This window comes from Phaseolus vulgaris, chromosome 6, assembly GCF_051622355.1.
Source record: "Phaseolus vulgaris cultivar YP4 chromosome 6, ASM5162235v1, whole genome shotgun sequence".
Taxonomy (NCBI): Eukaryota; Viridiplantae; Streptophyta; class Magnoliopsida; order Fabales; family Fabaceae; genus Phaseolus; species Phaseolus vulgaris.
This window is the reverse complement of record NC_143503.1, coordinates 5,204,667-5,226,814: the sequence shown is the minus strand read 5'-3', so window position 1 is coordinate 5,226,814 and position 22,148 is coordinate 5,204,667. Positions and strand designations below refer to the sequence as shown.

Below are 22,148 nucleotides of genomic sequence, written 5' to 3'. Positions count from 1 at the left end.
GATCAACTTCTTCCTCACTTGTATCATGTTCCATGGTAGTTTTCAGAGCAATTCCTTTGGCCTTCTTCTCCACAGTTTCTTGTTCTTTCAATCTTTTCAGCTCTATTTCATGCTCTATCAGCTTTCCAAAAAGTGCACCAGTGGACATCTTGGATAAATCTCTAGATTCTGAGATTGCTGTTACCTTAGGCTGCCAGCTTCTATCAAGGAATTTTAGCACCTTTATGTTAAGCTCTTCCTTGTCAAAGACTTTACCAAGGCCAGTGAGGTGATTTACAATATGTGTAAATCGTTTCTGCACATCTGCAATACTTTCTTCTGATTGCATTCTGAACAGCTCGTACTCCTGAATTAGTGAGTGCTTCCTTGCCCGTTTCACATCATCAGTCCCTTCATGAGTTACCTCTAGTACCTCCCACATCTCCTTAGCTAAGTTACATTGAGAGACTCTAAAGAACTCATCCATATTCAGTGCAGAGGTGATGATATTCTTGGCTAAGGAGTCATATTGGGCCTTCTTCTTCTCGGTTTCACTCCATTCAGACCAAGGCTTCTTTATTGTTTTATCTTTGACAACCTGCATAGGTATAAAAGGTCCACTGACCACTGCATCCAAGATTCCCATGTCAATAGACTCCATAAAGATCTTTATCCTGATTTTCCAGAAAGAATAGTTAACACCACCAAACATAGGAGGTGTATTAATAGACGCACCTTCAGCAAAAGGCATTGTAAACTCAGACATCATGCATACACTTGAGCAAAATACAAGCCCTAGCTCTGATACCAATTGTTGGGTCTATTAGTGTCTAAGTTCAAGAGGGGAGGGGTGAATTGAGCTTATAAAATTTTCGCAAGAACACACAATTTTCAGTATATCAGAGGCAAAAGAACAGATTGTTTTTACATGAAACACATTGATTCTTCAGAGCACTCTGGCACAATTTGAATTTGTTCAAATTAAAATTGTGATCAACAGAGGGTTATAACAGAATCAGATTAGTTGGATATTATGAGTATGAAGAATACAGCTATGCTCAGAAATCAATCAAATTCATTCAACACAAGGTTTTAAGGAGAATGACTCTTTCTCAGATTTTAATGAATAGACTCTTTGTTCACAGATCAATTAAAACATCATATACAACTGCCTTGTTTGTGATCAGAGAGCTTTAACAAATCAGGAAGAACAGTTTTTATTAAACCCAGAATTAACATATTCAATTTCAAAAGAACAGATTTAGTTCTTGACAGAATTAAGCAAAACCAGAAATGAGTGCAGGGATGAGAGGAAAAAAGGCAAGCAGGTTTTTATACTAGTTCACTCATACAGAGCTACATCCAGTTTCACCTTACCCCAAGGTGGAATCCACTAGAAACCGTACTAATCACTTACAAACACAGTAGTTCTTGAACACTACAAGAACAATACAACCAATGCTGAAAAACCCTATTTCAGCACACCTTGCACTCCAAGAAACCCTATCAAGGAGTGACTAACACTTACACCTTTACAAACCAGAATAAAGGAAAGATTACACTTGAAAAGAAGATGCAAGAACTCAAAACCAGTAGTTCAATTTGCTGCAGAATGGCACCAGCACCTTCACCAAGATCAAAGGTTTCCTAGAACAAGCACACTTCAAAATCCCTTTGGAAAACCTTTCAAAAATCTTTTCAATCCTTCTTCTCACATTGAAAGTGTTTGATCTCTGTCAAAAACGTAATTGCTCAACATCCTTTCATGTGAGAGAGGCTTTTCTTTATATAGAAAACATTTTCTAACTTCTTTTCAAAAAACAGTTGAAAAGTTGTTATGAAAACAACAGATTCAGTTTTGAACTTAACAGATTTATTTTGTGAAAACTGCCAACTCAGCTAACTGAAATAACTGTCTGAGTTGTACCTTTGGTGCCCTAACTAACTTTAGAAAATCCTTTCAGCAGACCAAAGAATAAACCTGTTCTTTTACAGAGAAACAGATTTATTTTTGTGCAGTATCCTGATTTTTGAAGAAACCTCTAGAAAGCTTTTGGAAAAACTTTTAATCACTTCATGTGCTTATTCTAGGCTTGGTTAGGCATCTGGGATAGATCATGTAGCAAAAGGCAACTTTACACGTATACAAGCCTACATACACGATCATCTAAACCTATTACAAACTTCAAAACAAACTAGCTATTTTCTACATCAAACACACACTAAAACTAGGTAGAGAAGAGGCTTCATCCATCTTCAACAGTTTGTACTTAGGTGTTTTAAGAAAAAGTTTGAAAACTGTTTTGAATGGTTGAACTGTTAAGTACCAAAACAACCGATTGATTCGAGGAAACAACCGATTGTTTGTTTTGGGACCATAACAGAAAAATTGTTTTCTTTGACTGAGCTTTAAATGATTTAACTGCTTACGCTCCAGTCATTAAATGCTTTGACCAATCTTTTAATGCAATTTAAGAGTTTGTTAAGATTTGATAACAAACTACATCTTTGAATATATTCAGAAAAACAGATTTAGGAATTAAGAATCTTTGACAAAGTTTTCCTAAGAGAGTTTTTCAAAGTGCTGAGATTGCTAAGTGTTTGTGATTGATCAAAGTGTTGGAATAGGATTCTGCTTGTATTGATTTCAGATTATCTTCTGTAACAAGTGTAATCCTTGTGCTCTGTTGAACAATTTGGTTTCTGTGTTTGCTGAGATTGGCTGCGTGTTCTTGAGGTGTTCAAGATCAGCTATCTTAGTGTTGTCCAAGGAAAGTGTGTTTCTTGAGGTGTTCAAGGTCATTCTCTTGGTTGTTCTGTAAGTAATCAAGTGGTAATTGCTTAGTGGATATCCTCAGGGTTTCTGAGAAGACTGGATGTAGCTCTGGATTTGGAGTGAACCAGTATAAACAACTGTGTACAATTTCTCTATCCCTATCTCTTTAAATTCAGTTTTTTCAATTAATAACTGGTATAAACAACCAATTATTTCGGTAAAACAACCGATTGTTTTTCCAGTATTGTGCTTTTGCTTTATGTTTTGAAAAACTGAATTCCTAATCAAGATTTTCTTGAAGTATTTTTCATTCTAAGCTTAAAAGTTTACTAAAATCTTTCTTAAACAATTCACCCCCCCTTTCGTTTAAGGCCATATATTCTAACAATTGGCATCAAGAGCTTGGTTCTTGAAAGTTATTCAAGTTGATCAAAAAAAATTTATGGCTGGAAAACTATCTTTTGAGGAAGGTGCTTCAATCTACAAACCACCTTTATTCTGTGGATTGAATTATAAGTTTTGGGAAGCAAGAATGGAAATCTTTATTGAATCTATTGATCAAAGAATTTGGGACTCAATCGAGAATGGTCCTTACATTCCAAAGTTCAAAAAGGATAATTCTTTCATTGCAAAACCTTTGTCGAAATGGACAAATGATGAATGTAAGATGGCCCAGCTTGATCGGTCTGCTCAAAACATTATAGCTTCTGCACTAGATACTAATGAATTTTTCAGGATATCAAAGTGCAAAACTGCTAAGGAAATGTGGGAGACACTCAAGGCTGCTCATGAACCAAAGGAAGCAATGACAAAAAGTCAAGCAAGAAGGAAGAGAAGGCAAAATAAGAAAAGCCTCAATATTTGCTTCATGGCCAGAAGGGAGGATGACTCAAATAGTGTAAGTTCATCAAACTCCTCAAACTTTGAAAATTATGGTCAATTACTTCAAGCCTTTCAAGAAATGCATGAAGAAGCCAACCGATTGGCTCTCTTGAACAATCGGTTAAAAGAAAAGAACAGCTGGCTTGAAAACAGAGTAAAGGCACTGGAAGAGGATTTAGAACATTCAAAAACAGATTTTGAAAATCTGGAAATCATTTACAAAAACTCCTCTTGCAAGTGTGATACTCTCTAGTTTGTGAAAATTGCGAAAATCTTGAAAAGAAGGTCCACTATCTTGTTAAAACAGTGGATAAGCTTTCTAAAGGCCAATCCAACTTTGAGAGTGTGCTAGCATCTCAAAATTGTGTTTTTGGAAAATCTGGATTGGGTTTTAATCCACAAAACAAACAAGATAGATATTCAAAATCATTTTCAAAAATGCCAGAAAAACAATCGATTGGACCATCGAAACAACCGATTGTTACATGCTTCTATTGCATGAAAAGAGGTCATTTTGTGTGGTTCTGTAAAATCAGAAAACATGTTGTTCCTAAAGGGCTTATGAAGTGGATTCCTAAGGGAAATAAAGCTTTATTTGATAAGTATAAACCAGATGGACCCACATTCATAAGGGGACCAAATCTTTGTACTTGAAAATCTCTTTTGCAGGAAATCTTGGAGGAGAGAAAGCAATTGTGGTACTTGGACAGTGGATGCTCCAAGCATATGACAGGGGACAAATCAAAGTTCCTGAGCATATCCTTTAAGCAAGAGGGTCATGTCACCTATGGAGACAACAACAAAGGAAGAATTCTTGGGAGAGGATCCATAGGAGATGAGAGCATCTTGGTGATTCATGATGTGCTCTTTGTTGAAGGCCTAAAACATAATCTGCTAAGCATTAGCCAACTTTGTGACAAGGGATATCAAGTGATGTTCAAGTCAAACACATGTGAAATCTGTCTACCCAACACCAAAGAGGTAATGTTGGTAGGTAAGAGAGTTAACAATGTATATCTTCTAGATATCTCTTCACCATGTTCAATTGGATGTCTTCTATCCAAGCAAGATGAATATTGGCTTTGGCATAGAAGAATTGCTCATATTCACATGAATCATTTGAACAAGCTAATATCAAAAGATCTTGTGATTGGGCTGCCAAAACTCAAGTTTGAAAGGGATCACATTTGTGAAGCATGCCAAAAGGGGAAACAAGTGAAAAGTTCTTTTAAAACCAAAAATGTTGTCTCTTCTTTGAGACCTCTTAAACTTCTTCACATGGATCTCTTTGGACCCTCTAGAACTATGAGTCTTGGTGGAAATTATTATGCTCTTGTTATTGTTGATGATTTCTCTAGGTACACTTGGACTTTGTTCTTGGAATCAAAGAGTGATGCCTTTGCTGCATTCAAAAAGCTAGCAAGAAGAATTCAAAACACAAAGAGCAGCAACATAGGTTCTATAAGGAGTGATCATGGAGGAGAATTTCAGAATGAGAAGTTTGGCAAATTCTGTGAGAAGTTAGGAATTCTGCACAATTTCTCTACACCAAGGACACCACAGCAAAATGGAGTTGTAGAGAGGAAGAACAGGTCCCTTGAAGAGCTTGCAAGAACAATGCTTAGTGAATCATCACTTCCTAAGTATTTTTGGGCAGATGCAGTGAGCACCTCTTGTTATGTGATGAATAGGGTGCTTATAAGGCCCATTTTGAAGAAAACACCATATGAGCTATTCAATGGAAGAAAGCCTAACATCAGTCACCTCAAAGTCTTTGGCTGCAGTTGTTTCGTTCTCAACAATGGAAAGGAAAGCTTGGGAAAGTTTGATGAGAAAGCGGACCTTGGTATATTCATTGGTTATTCACTTACAAGTCATGCATATAGAGTCTACAACAAGAGGTTGATGACTATAGAAGAATCAGTTCACGTTGTATTTGATGAGGTAGATCGCAGAATTAGTCAAATCCCAAAGACCAGTGCTGAGGAAGATGAACAGAGCATTAGTTTGGAAAAGTTGGAAATCTGTGCAGAAAAACAACCGGTTGATTCGCAGAAACAACCGATTGAAATTCTGCAACAGAGTGAGCTGCTCAAAGAATGGAGGATTCCTAGAGATCTGTCAGTGGATAACATCATAGGGCAGATAAAGGAAGGTGTCTCCACACGTAGCTCCATCTCAAACTTTTGCAAGCACACAACTTTTGTCTCTCAAATTGAACCAAAATCAATTGAGGAAGCTCTCAAGGATGAGAAGTGGGTTGAAGCTATGCATGAAGAGCTGAATCAGTTTGCAAGGAATGAGGTATGGTTTCTTGTCCCTAAAACTAATGAAATGAATATTATTGGTTCGAAATGGGTTTTTAGGAACAAGCTAGATGAGGATGGTGTGATCACAAGGAACAAAGCAAGGCTAGTTGCCAAAGGCTACAATCAAGAAGAGGGCATAGACTATGGTGAAACCTTTGCTCCTGTTGCTAGATTGGAGGTTGTGAGGCTGCTGCTGGCCTTTGCATGTATGAGTGGTTTTAAACTCTTCCAAATGGATGTCAAGAGTGCCTTCTTGAATGGCTACATCAATGAGGAATTCTATGTAGATCAACCACCGGGCTTTGAAGATCACAAGTATCCCAACCATGTCTTCAAGTTGAAGAAAGCTTTGTATGGACTGAAACAAGCTCCAAGGCAGTGGTATGAGAGGCTTAGCAACTTTCTGCTATCTCATGGTTATGAAAGAGGAATGGTAGACAAGACTCTCTTCATCAAGAAGTCAAATGCAGAAATAATTCTTGTGCAAATCTATGTTGATGATATCATCTTTGGTGCTACACAAGATAAATTGTGTGAAGAATTTGTGGCTGCAATGAAAGGTGAGTTTGAAATGTCTATGATGGGAGAACTATCTTTCTTTCTTGGATTGCAGGTTAAGCAAACAAAGGACGGGATCTTCTTAAGTCAATCAAAGTATTGCAAGGATATTCTCAAGAAATTTGAAATGGAGAATTGCAAAGAAGCAAGCACTCCAATGCCATCAAGCTGTTACATGGATGCTGATGCTGCTGGAAAGAGTATAGATCAAACTAAATACAGAGGTTTGATTGGATCTTTGCTATATCTAACAGCTAGTAGGTCGGACATCATGTTTGCAGTGTGTCTATGTGCAAGATATCAAGCAAATCCTAAAGAGTCACACTTCAAAGCTGCAAAAAGAATTCTGAAATATCTCAAAGGAACATCATCTGTAGGATTATGGTATCCTTCTCACTCTCCAATACATTTAATTGGTTATTCAGATTCTGACTTTGCAGGTTGCAAGCTAGATAGAAAGAGCACAAGTGGCACTTGTCACCTTCTTGGCTCAAGCCTAATATCATGGCATAGCAAGAAGCAAGCATGTGTTGCTCTCTCTACTGTTGAGGCTGAATATATAGCTGCTGGTAGCTGTTGTGCACAGATTCTATGGCTCAAGCAACAACTTGCAGATTTTGGTTTACAAATCAGCAAGGTTCCCTTGATGTGTGATAACACAAGTGCCATCAATCTTACCAAAAATCAGATTCAGCACTCAAGGACCAAACATATTGAGATAAGACATCATTTCATCAGGGATCATGTACAAAATGGGAACTGTGAAGTGAAGTTTGTGGAGACCAAACTGCAGTTAGCTGACATCTTCACAAAGCCTTTACCAAAAGACAGGTTTTTCTTCTTAAGAAATGAGTTAGGCATTCTTGATCTTAATAATCTCTCCTAAATCTGTTTTTGATACATGCTAAAGTCTATTTGTGAAGACAAATAGGGGGAGAATTTATTGGTTCTTGTATATCTTTGTCTGATATTGCATAATATGTTAAAATCTCTGATATGAAAGTGTTTTCTGCTGCTGCTGATAGAAACAACCGATTGTTTATTATATTTCATGCTTTAAAAGAGTAATAAACTGACTTGCTGCTGTAAGAAGCTTTTGATAGTATAAATGCTTTTTCTGCAGGAACTGCTTCAGATTTAATAAGATCAAACACAAGCACCAGGGATTTGTCTTCATCAAATAGGGGGAGATTGTTGAACCAAGTGGTGTTCAAGCTTTGAAGAATCCAAATCCTTTTAAGGATGTTGAAGCCTCTGTTGTGCTTGATGTTGCTGTGCTGGTTTAAGCTTTGTTCTGGGGTAGTTTATATGTTGTAATCCACCCTATGATTAAATCTAAAGCATTAGCATTCTCAATCTTTGTGAAAACAAAATGATTTCAAAACTAAGTAAAAACAACCGATTGTTTTGTCGAAACAACCAATTGTTTGTACTTAGGTGTTTTGAGAAAAAGTTTGAAAACTGTTTTGAATGGTTGTACTGTTAAGTACCAAAACAACCGATTGATTCAAGGAAACAACCGATTGTTTGTTTTGGGACCATAACAGAAAAACTGTTTTCTTTGACTGAGCTTTAAATGATTTAACTGCTTACGCTCCAGTCATTAAATGCATTGACCAATCTTTTAATGCAATTTCAAGAGTTTGTTAAGATTTGATAACAAACTACATCTTTGAATATATTCAGAAAAACAGATTTAAGAATTAAGAATCTTTGACAAAGTTTTTCTAAGAGAGTTTTTCAAAGTGCTGAGATTGCTAAGTGTTTGTGATTGATCAAAGTGCTGAAATAAGATTCTGCTTGTATTGATTTCAGATTATCTTCTATAACAAGTGTAATCCTTGTACTCTGTTGAACAATTTGGGTTCTGTGTTTGCTGAGATTGACTGTGTGTTCTTGAGGTGTTCAAGATCTGCAATCTTAGTGTTGGCCAAGGAGAGTGTGTTTCTTGAGGTGTTCAAGGTCATTCTCTTGGTTGTTCTGTAAGTAATCAAGTGGTGATTGCTTAGTGGATATCCTCAGGGTTTCTGAGAAGACTGGATGTAGCTCTGGATTTGGAGTGAACCAGTATAAACAACTGTGTACAATTTCTCTATCCCTATCTCTTTAAATTCAGTTTTGTCAATTAATAACTAGTATAAACAACCGATTGTTTCGGTAAAACAACCTAAACCCTAAACCCTAAACAACCGATTGTTTTTCCAGTATTGTGCTTTTGCTTTATGTTTTGAAAAAATGAATTCCTAATCAAGATTTTCTTGAAGTATTTTTCATTCTAAGCTTAAAAGTTTACTAAAATCTGTCTTAAACAATTCACCCCCCCCCCCCCTCTCGCTTAAGACCATATATTCTAACAATAAAAACAGAGCATGATTAAATAACAAATCATTGTTAGACATAGCATGCAATTTGTCGTAACAATATTATATTCAATTTATCAAACATTTAAATAATAATTCTTAACAATATTATATTCAATTTATCAACCATTTAAATAATAATTCGTAATTCAATTTAGTACATGTATTTGAAGAATAAGTATAATGTAATTGACATACCGGTAAAGTTTCTAAAGATAAACAATGTTACATAAAATTTTCAGAAAAATATTTTATTATATTATTATATCACTTATAAATAAAAAATTGTTTAAAGTAACGTAATTAATGTAACAAATTGTTTTAACTGCAATATTAAGGAGATCTGAAACAATTTGTCCAATGATGAAACCAACACATTACACAAAGAAACTAACTAATATGTACTGATTAACGAGTACAAACTAAAACTGTCCAAATAGTAAAACCGCTAAAAATTAATAAAACACATTGTTATTACTAATAAAACAAACTGTTAAAATGTACACAAAAATGATGACAATAAGAGAAAATAGTTTGATAAAAGTTATGAAAAAATCATGAATAATAGATTTTTAGAAAACAAACTAATTTTACATTCCTGTAACAATTGTTGACAAATAGTTCTACAAATTAGTACAAAGTTTCTTAAAACAAATAACTCACCTGAAATATTCAAGATAAAAATTTATTATATCAGTTATAAATAAATAAAAACTGATTAAAATAAGATAATAATAAAAATTTATATATATAATATATATAAATGTATTGAAGTCTAAGAAATTGTTTTATAGGATTTGAAGAATAAGTATAAGGTATTATACATACTTGTAAAGTTTCTTGAAACAAATAACTCACCTGAAATATTCAAGATAAAAAATTATTATATCAGTTATAAATAAAATAAAAAACTGATTAAAATAAGATAATAATAAAATTTATATATATAATATATAAATGTATTGAAGTCTAAGAAATTGTTTTAACTCTAATATTAAGAGTACCTGAAACATTGTGTCATGTGATGAAACCAAAACATTATACAAAGAAATTTGAAAGAGTAATTCTACAAATCATCAAAATATAGTCTGAATATAAATTAAATAATATGTAGAGAGTAACGAATAGACTCTAAAATTGTCCAAGCAGTGCTAATAATACATAAAATTTCATCATTAAAATTACTTCCTTTTCAATCAATGTTGATATTTGTCCTTAATATCTTGAATGAGATATGATCATCCAGTCTGTAGCCCTCAATAGAATTTGACTCCATAAATCAAAAATTTCACATTGCCTTTCAAGAGCCTGAATAATAGATTAAGTACACAAATAGATACACGAAATTTGTAATAGTAATAATAAATTATGTAAATTAATAATTTAAGTAAGCATACCTCATCAAGTGCTTAAAAGAATAAATCTTATGAAGTGCTTCAGAGAAGCATCCTCATGAAGTGCTTTAGAGATTCATCATTTCTGAACTTTAATGTTACAAAACTGTTTCTTCTTATAAGTAATTCTTGTAAAACATTAATTAAATTAACAAACTTTGACAAAGATATGTCAAAATAGGATCTAACACATTCTACAATTGATAAAGAATACGTACCATACTTTCAAGATTACCATGAATATTTGTGTCAAACAAAAGCATTGATCAAAACCTATCAGAGATAGTGTATATTAGTTCTTAAATTGTTGTTCATATATTACAAAAAAAGATATGATAAATAAAAATATATTTCAAATAATTAAATAATTTTCATACCTCATATGTAAGGCTGTAAGTTAATACTTCAAACATTTTCGAATATTTCTTTGTAAACCACGTTAGTAGTGAAATTTGTGACAATACCATTATCATCCAAAATCAATATCTTCAACCCTTTCTTAGATTTTACTCTTGAAAGAGCAACATATAATTGTCCGTGTGTAAAGACTGGACGGGATAGATATAAACCAACTTTATTCAGAGTTTGACCTTGACTTTTATTTATTGTCATGGCAAAACACAAAGATATTGGAAATTAACTTCTTTGAAACATAAATGGCAAACCTGTTTCCGAAGGAGTCAAGTTCATTCTCAGAATAAATATTTGATCACCTATATTTTTCCCAGTAATAACTTTGGCACCAATAACATTTTTCCCCAAGTGAGTTACCTGTAATCTTGTTCCATTGCAAAGTCCATTGGCTTGATCAATATTTCTTAGAAGCATTATTGGAACTTCGACTTTTAATTTAACACAGTGATTAGGAATTCCAGAGCATTGATCTCATTTAAAAATTCAGTTGTAAACCACTCAGCTTGAGCATTTTCTTGTTCTTCACATTCGCAAGGACTGTCTGAACTTAAATAATTAACTTCAGATCCTGGTATTAATGATAAAATGAATTCATTCACTTGATCCACACATTCTGTTGTTGGACATAATATTGCACCATCATCAAAAGAACCATTAGATGTCACATTGTTTATGTAGGAGGGATAAACAAACTCAACCAACTACAGTAAAGGTTGTTCAACATCTAAAATTAAATTCTCTTCTGGTATTTCAATCATTCCTTGTCCCAACTCATTTAACTCCATATCTCCATCTCCAATGTGAAGTATCCAATCAGCAAACTCTTTTATTTCTGTTTGACTTTGCATTGATGTATGACTCTTTAATCTCATATTCTCTGTAAGTTTTAAGATTTTGCAATGCTTCCATAAGTTAGAGTAATTTACTGTTGCCTTCACAATGTCATATTTTGATCCATTTTTTACAACAGGTAATATTTGACGAAAGTCTCCTCCCAATACAATTACTTTACCACCAAAAGGTTTAAGAGCATTTTCTTCACTTTCAGCTCTCATGACATCCCTTAAAGTTCTATCCAGGGCTTCAAAACATAACCTATATTAATCATTGGGGCTTCATACCATATAATTAATTTCGTTTTGATCAACAATTTGGCCCTAAGACTTCCTTGAGGAATATTGCAGGTTGACTCTTCATTTATTACCAAAGGAATGCAAAAGGTAGAATGAGCTGTTTTTCCTCCTGGAAGTAACAAAGAAGCTATACCGTTAGAAGCTACATTTAACACAATCAACCCTTTTGATCTAATACCAGTGGGCAAAGTTTTCCACATGAAAGTTTTTCCAGTTCCCCCATAACCATATAAGAAAAAAAAACCACCAAGGTCTGACAAGACTGCTGTCATTATATTCTCATAGACTTCCACTTGCTCAGGAGTAAGAGTTTGAAAAAGAGGACAATGCATTTCAGACATTTCTATTTTGTCATAATTCAATTCATCAATAATGAATCTATTTTGATAAATAAAAGAATCTAAATGAATAGGTTCTGGCAGACTTGGAAAATCTTTCAAACACTTACCATTTGAAATTAATAACTCTTCTACTTGTAGAAGACAAAGGTTTTGAATTTGAGCATCTTCAATTCTAAGACCTGGGAAAGAAATTATATGCATAAAGCAATTATAAATTATAAATTTCAAATAAATAAAAAATTATACCTGGTAGAACAAACTCCTTTCTTTTTTGGTATAAAATATCATCTGATAACAACTTCCATGTTTTGTTCCACACTTCATCTGGTCTAGACATAGTATTCATCATTAAAAGCGTAACAAAGAGTCTTCTCAACTGATTTCCTGAAGCAAGGTCACTGCACTCTGTAATGGCCTCAATAAACTCTTTATCATCTGCCAATAGCCCCATTGCATAGCATGCCTCTTTATATGTTTTGTGAATGAAACCATTAACAGTTTTGATATTATCATAGTTACAACAACCCTTTTGATAATTAAACAATAACCTCAGATAATATAATTCCCCTGACCTTGCAGGAATATATGTTAACCTTCCAATACTAACACCAATTTTCCTTGGCTTCCACTCTCTTCTGTCTGCCATCCAAACAAAATATCTAGGGTATTCACGGTAAGTCAATTTTTTTCCTAGTGGATAAATTTTATTAGCTTCAAACCAAGCTAAAAACATTGTTCTTTTATGTTGATTGAAGTTCAATATTTCATCAATGTCTTCATTGTCTTTAAAGAGAATTGGTTGCTCGTACAATAGATGAAAAGTTAATCGTTGAACTGGAGGCCATCTATGATGAATATCAAAGGCAAATATTCTCCACTCAGCTTCACATGGAGATATGTATCTACAATCATAATACTGTTTAATTTCATCAATAACTGAGGTCTCTGTAGAGTCTTTATCAGCAGTAGTAATTTTCAAATTGGCTCTATCTGGACCCTTGTTCACATATTTAAACAAATACTTGATTGAATTTGATTTGTTGCAATATTCTATGTTAACATGGGCTTGATACCTCAGTAGTAGCAAAGGGCTATATGGCACAACATTTCTATTGTCCAACTTAATTCCATTTTTAAGAATGAATGTTCCATTATCTTGACGTTTATAACATGCATGTCCATCCTCATCAATAGTAGTCAACAGTTTAAATTTCTTGGGGTAAAATTTCGAACATCTACCATTAATCATGCAAGGTGAACTTATTCGACTTACCCCGCAAGGGCCATGTATCATGTAGGTTGTCACTGCCTTCGACAATTTAGGATATAAAATTGCATCGGGTAATTCTGCAGAAATGACTCCATCAATATCTGTTGGATTTCTTAACTTATTCTCTCCACCAACCACAGTAGTATGTGGGCATGAGGTAAACCCCTTTTTTGAAATTCCACAGTGTACATACCTAAAAGAATATGAAAAAAAATATTCAAAATGTAATACATAATAATATAGCAAAGAAACTGTTAAATATGGGTTAATGTGGATTACCTGCATTAACTTTGCCAAAATAGTCATGTTTTTTGAAGTCAATCATCATTTGATCTAATTTCATCTTGAAAACTCTACAAACAATGTCTAGCCTATCAGCAACAATTAATCCTTTTGAAGTAACAAAGTCACGTATTTCTGACCAATTTACATTACAGATAATAGTGATAAATAAATTCGGATATCCAAATGTTTTGCAAATGGCCATAGCATCTTGGAAATTGTTGAACATATACCTCATTCCTCCTGTAAAAGATGAAGGTAAAACTATACGCTTTCCAATTGCAGAAGAATTTGTTTCTCCTCGATTCATTGCTTCTTGTACGCCTTGCAAAATATCACAACGGATTGTTTTTTGGTTTGGCCTTATAAATGACAATCTTTGAGCTTCAACCATTGTATATGCATCAACCAAAAATTGTTGAAACAATCGACGTGAATGGACTATATTCCCAAACTCCACATTTCTTTCTTGAATTCTAAATGCAATAAATTCCCTTAATGAAATACGACTTCTCTTACGTTCTCTGTTGTTAATTCCAGAATTCCGTATTGGAATCTGTTCTTGATACCCATCCTCTCCAAAGGGGAATATTAATGGATATTGTAATGGAATAAAGGTTGTATGTGTTTCATGGAGTCTATACATTTGTCATGAATTTTTTTTCACTATGATATCTCGCCCTACATCCATGTTGCTCATATCACCCACAATTAATGTAGCTATCTCATCTGTTGTAGGGGTATTGTACACTCTTGGATCTTTGCATCGGTGTCTAAATAACCTCAATGCAAAATATGAATTTACATCATCATGTACAAAATATCTTACTCTTCTAAAACTTTTTGCCAAAACATTATTGTCATCAATCATCTTGGTAAGATCTTCAATCAAGGATTTGTCAAACTTCACATTTTTCACTTTTGACCTACATGCAATTTTTAAAAATATATCGTTAAAAATGATCTTTGAATTAATCCAGTAAATAGAAAGTAAGTCATTAAAGTAACTAAATATAACACATACCCAAAGTGAGATAATCTATTTGACACTTCATTTTGAGTGTCATATATGTAAAGTTGTGCAAACTTAGGAGATGATCCACTATTGGGGAGCAAGCTTCCAATCCTATGATAGTTTTGTCCATGCAGAATAAATTGAGGAGGGCCAGATCCATCATTTATCGAAGAGTGAATATTCCCTTCAATTGAAGTAAATGAAAACATACTATTGTAACTTCTAATATTTTGTAGATAGTGTTGACTTCGACTATCTTTCCCAGTTAATAAATCTAACAGCAATTTAGGAGGTTCTTGTAAGAAAGGGAGTTGTACTTTTCCCTTTTGACAACAAATAGAAAAATCAACGTTAACATAAGTCTTAGATTTCTGAGATCTTTCTTCATACCAGACCTCGTCCAAGCAGTATTCACATTGAATAGTAGGTTGTCCAAATTCAACAATAGCTATTTTCAGAAAATTAAGAAAGGTGATCTATTAGTTTTCTGATATAAATTGATTTAGTTTGCATGAAGAAGTGAAGAAGTTAGAGTTAAAGATATGCACCTTCATTTTCAGCTTTTGAATATAATTTAGAACTATAAACTTGTCTGGTGTCATCTGAAACAAAAAATAATAAAAGAAAGTGGTTGTTACAAAATTAAAAAAAAAAAAAGAATTATAAATTAACAATTTTTAGTACCATTATTTTCTTCATTTTGGATATCTTCGTCAAAATTCAATCTCTGAGTCACTGATTCAATGATTTGAACACTGTGTGTATCGGACTTGTTATGTAAGTTTAGTGTGTTACTAAATGCATACCCTAAACTCCCTGCAACTGAATTACCTGGAGAAAATATGTTCCAAAGCAACAATTAATTAGTACTAAAACATGAGTATGATTTTGAAATTTAATTGACAAAAAAGAATAACGAAAAATAATTTACATTGGTTTCCTGAACTAACGTTGAAATTTAGGGGTAGTACAAATTGTTTGTAAACATGACAATGATTGAGAAGTTGCATCCATCACGTTCAAATGATTCTTAGGGGTCACTGATTGAGAAACACAATGATTTAGGTTAAAAAAGTGTGTCTTTCATTAAATGAATTTTCATTCAGTTTATATTTCTTCTACCTCTAGCTTGATCACCCTTTTGCAACTTTACCAAAATGTGCACAAATACAAAGAAAAAAAAATATTTTTTTAAAAAAATAAAGAAATAAAATTCTAATGTGTTATTTCTAGATATTGTTATCAAATATAACGAATCATGGATCGTAAACTAACCATGAGGACGTTGAGTGAAGGTAATGTCTCCATGAGTAATTGTTTGCATTGATGACATTGTTTTGGTAGTAGAATTCATCATGTTTAAGTCATTTTTAGGAGTAAGGTTATGAGAAGAAAGGAAATTTGAGCCTGTAATTCCAGATGTCTGAGAAGCAAAATCCTGACTTGATTTAAGAGTACTTTGACCTACAACAAAAACTTTCAATGAGTGATCGAATAAGATAAATCAATTAACATCAGTATATAAGAACTTATAAATTATTTTACATTAAAGTTAATCTTTGAACAATGATTTGAAGAACTTTAGCATTTCAGTGTGTTTGAACCATATATATATATGATAATTATTACTACTTAATGATTTTAGCTGATTTAGAAAAAATATAGTAAAACATAAATTAGTACTATACTTAATAAATCTAAACTATTTGTAATAATACTATAATTGTAATCAAAACAGTTGAATGATCCATTAGAATTAACCATGAAGTTGCACTGTAAGCCCAAATTCTTCATTACTAACTGTACTCATTGATGACAATACTTTTGGAATTGAATGCATGGTGTTTAATTCATTGTCAAGAGTCAGTTTTGCACAGATAGAATCATTTATGCTTGTATTTTGAGAAGTTTGACACAAAAATTTCTTACTTGAGTTCACAATAGTTTGACCTAAAAAAAATAGATTAGGCATAAGATTTAACTTTAGTAATATAATTACAAATTTCATTGAATGACATATTGTGAGAGTTAAATGAAATAAAATGTCATTGTTATTACCTCTTTTTTATCAACCTTTTCTTGCTTATCATAAATGAAGTTTTCCCCCTCTACCCTTGCAGATTTGGCAACATCTGATTAATATAAAAAAAATTGATTCCACAAAAACAGTATATATAAAAATTCAAATGTTTATTGATGTAGTATTAGTCTAAATTGTAATGAATAAAATTTATAATACGTTTTCACTAACCTTGAAGCAATTCTACATTACTAACAGTACTCATTGATGACAATACTTTGGTTGCTGAATGCATTAATTGATTGTTGGGAGTAAACTTCTCATAAACAGGGATATTTGTTATCATAATTTGTGATGCTGGAGAACCAAGATCTTCACATGAGTTAGGAGTACTTCCACCTACAACAATAAGTCAGAATGAGTGATAAATAAGGTAAAGGGATGACAAATAATGTTAATTATATTTTAAATATAAATTTAAATCTAAATATATATAAAAAGAAGGTATTTAGGTTTCACTACCTGTTGTTTTAACTTCTTTGTTGCGCAGTTCATATAATATATTTCTTCTTTTTCTTCTGTTATATTTTCCATTATCAACATCGAGAACTAAAATAAAAAAAATTACAACGAAAATCATATATAAATAGGATAAAGTACTTTTGAAGTAAAGAATATTCTTAAAGTTATACTTACCATTGTTGGAATCAGATATGCATGTTGTGTTTGGATTTTGATTCTTTGAAAAATAAAACCCTTGTAAAATAATAAGTTGTTAAAAACTATAACATACGATATATTTTTTATATATTTTTACCATAAATTGTGTTGAGAGTTCATTCACTCTTACATCATAACTGATTATTAACTTCTTTTATGAACCTAATTTTTAAATATATATATAATAAAAAAATTACATACCAGTAAAATTAAGTTCATATAATTATATGAGTTAAGTGTATTGCATTTGGATTAACATGTTTCAAAATAAAAATACATGGATAAATTTTGACATTTAGTATTATTAATGATTAAAAAAAGGTAATTATGTTCACTACCTGTTGTTTTGACTTTTCCGCTTCGCAATTCATACAATATATTTTTTCTTTTTCTTTTGGCATATTTTCCATTATCAACTGCGAGAACTAAAAAAAAAGAAATTACAAAGAAAATCATAAATACATAACATAGAGTACTTTGAAGTAAACAATATACTTAAAGTTATGCTTACCATTGCTGGATTCAGATATACATGTTGTGTTTGGATTTTGATTCTCTGGAAAATAAAAATCATGTAAAAAAATAGGTCAAATCATAAACAAACAATAAATCTATTAAGAACTATAACATACCATTTATTCTTTATATATTTTTACCATAAATTGGCCTGAGGGTTGATTATATATACATCATAATAGACTATGAAATTGTTTTCTGAAAATAATTTTGAAATATATATCTATATCTATATGTATGTATATATGACACTTAAAAATATAAATATACATTGTAGTTGCTATACCTGATGCATTAGAATTTGTTTGAGAAAGGCTAACAATCCTATTTCTTCTATTAATATTTTGCTTCAGTTGCTCCATAACTATTGAAAGTTGAATGACTGAACTTCAGGGAGTATTGTAGTAAGAACAAATATTTTCAGCCATAAAAGTATGTACTGTTTTCAGGAGTAAGTGTGTAAAATATATTGTTCACGGTAGCTTTGTTTTGGCTGTTTGTTTTGGCGCCAATTTATGGTAAAAAATTGAAAAAAAAATGTGTAATATTTTTATATAATAATCATATCTATTTATATATAATTATATAATAATGATATTTAATACTTAAAAATGTTAAACCAAAAATTTACCTTTGAAAAGGGATAACACTTGCACAATTTTTCTTTATTTTGCATAATAAACAATCAAACTTCGAAATGTAATGTTCTTAAAAAATCAAATAATAAGAACAATAAAAACATTTACAAATTTAGGTAGTATCAATGTTCAATGAAGAAAGGTCATGCAATGCATGTCTAGAAGTTGTTGTGAAAATGGGGAACTTAACTTTTAAGATATGAAAACAAATTCTTATTCCAGTGCAAAAGAACAATGTTCTACTTTAAGCATTCTCATTAATGAATTGTTGGTTGATTTTTGAAAGAGGAAACATGCAAGGAATAAATTTATCAGATTGTATATATAATAATAATATATATATAGTAAATATTAAATATAGTAATATATTTGGACCGACATTTATCTAGGAACAATCATCTCTTAAACCACAAAAGAACGAAGCAACCTCCAAAAACAGAAACATAAAGTACATCAATTTAAGAAAATATACCCTGATCTGACAACCCTATTAAGCAAAAAAAAAAGGAACTTTGGCTAACTTTCTTTTGCACCATTGTAGAACAGCTTTTCTGTTTAACAAAAAAAAAAGGAATCCTTGCATTGGATATATCTGAAATAATACACAGCATGCAAGAACATGTAGTATATGTATACCGCCAAAAAAAAGTGACTAATTAAGAATACAGAAATATTATATATAACAACATTTTTTTTTATGAAATGCATGCACCTTTAATTAATATTTATGGTCGGAATGAAAAAAGATTCAAGCTTTAATTACCTTTTCCGTTCTACAGTGTTTCAGTTGTATCTCCCAGAACCAAGCACAAACATAGTAGACCATGGAGAGGAGATCTGGTATCTGATATCTGATATAATGAACAAAAAGAAGATGTTGAGACAAAGGTTGTTTCTAAAATGTAAAAAATAGATATCAGTTGGCTTATGAATGTCGAAGAAGATGAAGATGATAAGGGGCAAATGAGTTTGAACTAATATTAGGAGAACCAACTTTATGTGCTTTTCCAGAAACTTCCTCAGTCATTTGTTAATGATTTACAGTGAAAATTGTGTTATTAAGTCATTTTGAATCTGCACTAATATTATATTTATTTAAATTTGTTTTTATTTTTAATTTTTAATTTAACTTCGAAATTTGTACTCAGTGTGGAACTAATGATTACTTGAAAGTTCTCGAAGTCTTAAATATTACTTTATACAACTTTTTTTTATTTGAAAATAATATATATTTCCTTTCTTCGGCTATTTTAATTTTTCTTAATAATATTTTTATGCTATTCAACATTTTAACTTTTTTTTATTGAACTTTAACATTATAATAAGTCTGGCTAAATATAAAAATTGTGAAAGTGAGGAATATAGAAATATAGAAATAGTGAAATTCAGAAGTTTAAATTTAATTTAATTAAATTAAATATAATACAAAAAAAATTAACATTAAAATTACACAATTTTACAATGTTAAGGAAGCCCAAATTATATGTAAAAGTGAAAGAATAATTTTTATCCATAACTTGTAAATTACAATACATTACAATAATTTAAACTAATTTAAATTAAATAAAATGATTTCTTATACTATGTTCCCATAAGATATATACATGAAAAATGAAGTATTAAAGACCAACTTCCTTCTTTAAGTTCAACCTGCAAAAAAAAATACTCCAAAATAATTAGTGCAAGTAAAAGTATAATTCATTACATTATACCAAATCAAGTCCTTGTAAATAAAAAAATGTGTGTTTCTTCCAATAGAAACAGATTGTAGGCAAATTCATATTGAACTATGAAGTCACATCCAAAAATATATAAGAAATATTTTTAAAATGAAATAGTACTCATAAAAATTTCTAAAAATTAGAAAAATGATACAGAAAAACAAACACATGTACATCAAAAGGTTTCGAGATAAAAAAATAGTTAATACATCAATAGCTACTAACTAATAATTAATAATAAACAATATAAACATAAACAATGTATAGAAAATCCAATTAATATGCATGCATTCCACAATCTAAAACAGGCTTATGATTTTTTTCATATACTGACAATTCTTATAGCATTGAGCATATTTAGAAATGCCAACGCATTATTAATATGCCAGATAAGAAATGAAAAATTAAAAGCATATATATATATATATATATATATATATACATATTGAAAATATTGGAACACTAAACAATAAATACAAAGAAATAAAATGAGCTAATTAAACAGAACCACAATCAAATAAAAATAAAGAGTAAACAAAATAAAATGTTCTTGTTTCCTCAAAGTGGAAACTGGATACTTCCCAACAAAACGAAGCAATACTTGCAAAAATAAATTAACTTAAACAAACTAATATAGTTCAAAACAATAACTGATTATCCTAAGCACTAAGTCTTTTGTAGTAACACGTCATCAGTAGTAGAACCCTGATATCAGAAGAGGGCTTCTTGTTATAACATTCAAATATAATTTTATCATCTTCACGAATAGAATGAAGACGACAAAATTGTTTCCACTCGCTACAGAGTGTAACGCTTCTGGAAGGAAACCTGGACTTGAAAATAGTGCATTCCACATCTTGTAGCCATCCATGTAGATTAACCTTCTTGAACTTCCCTCTACGAACATATTCAGCAAAAGGAGAAAGCATATCCTTAAACAATAATGAAAATATTAGTTAATAATTAGTTAATAAAAGAAATAGAATATATCAATATCCATTTAAAAACAAAGGATGGTAAACTTACCACATATCCTCCAAAGACTTGTTTTGAACTCAACTTTAAGCCAAAATGTATAAAGGGGCCATTGTTGAGCGGCAACCTCCCTTGAACATCCTTCAGAAATTTTCTTATAATCATTTCACATAACTCCCCCATAAAAACAGTTATATTGAAGGAGTTATTACCCACGTAATGAAACAATATACTCTGGTCACCTTTAAACCCATAAAAATCACTCAGATGGGACCATCTATACAGAATTTGGGGACAAAGTATATCTTTGTTATAATATACTATATGAATATTGTCTTTACTATCGCTGAGGGTCCATTCCTCCTCCAGTTCATTTTCAAACTCGATGGCGAATGCACGATCCACGTGTCCATTCTATCCATTTTAAAACCATAAAAATACTCAAAGAACTAAAAAACTATGAAAAGTAAGGAATTTCATAACCAAAAACATACCTCCCCACGAATGTTAACTGTTGTAAATAAACCTTTAGCAGAAAGTTTTACGATCTCTTCAGGAATGACAGCCATGACAATGAGAAAAAGAAAGATGAGGATGATGGAAGTAGGGAAGAAATAGAGAAGAGTAATAGCAATAGGTTTGTGAGTAATAAAAAGCCCTACGTTACTTATATATAGCAATCATACCTTTTCAGTCACAAAACCACGCTAAGTTTTCTCTGAAGCAACATGTCTTTTTAGTTACTATATTAAATAATAAAAAAATAATTAAAATCCAATAATGATAGTAAAATAAATTAAGAAAAAATAATCATAATTAATAAATAAATAATATTAAAGTAAAGA

General features: G+C 31.5%; 1 pseudogene; it reads right to left on the bottom strand.

The window, feature by feature from the left end:
* Positions 1-10,663: 10,663 nt before the first annotated feature.
* LOC150026281 (uncharacterized) lies at positions 10,664-21,872 on the bottom strand (annotated as a pseudogene).
* Positions 21,873-22,148: the final 276 nt, after the last annotated feature.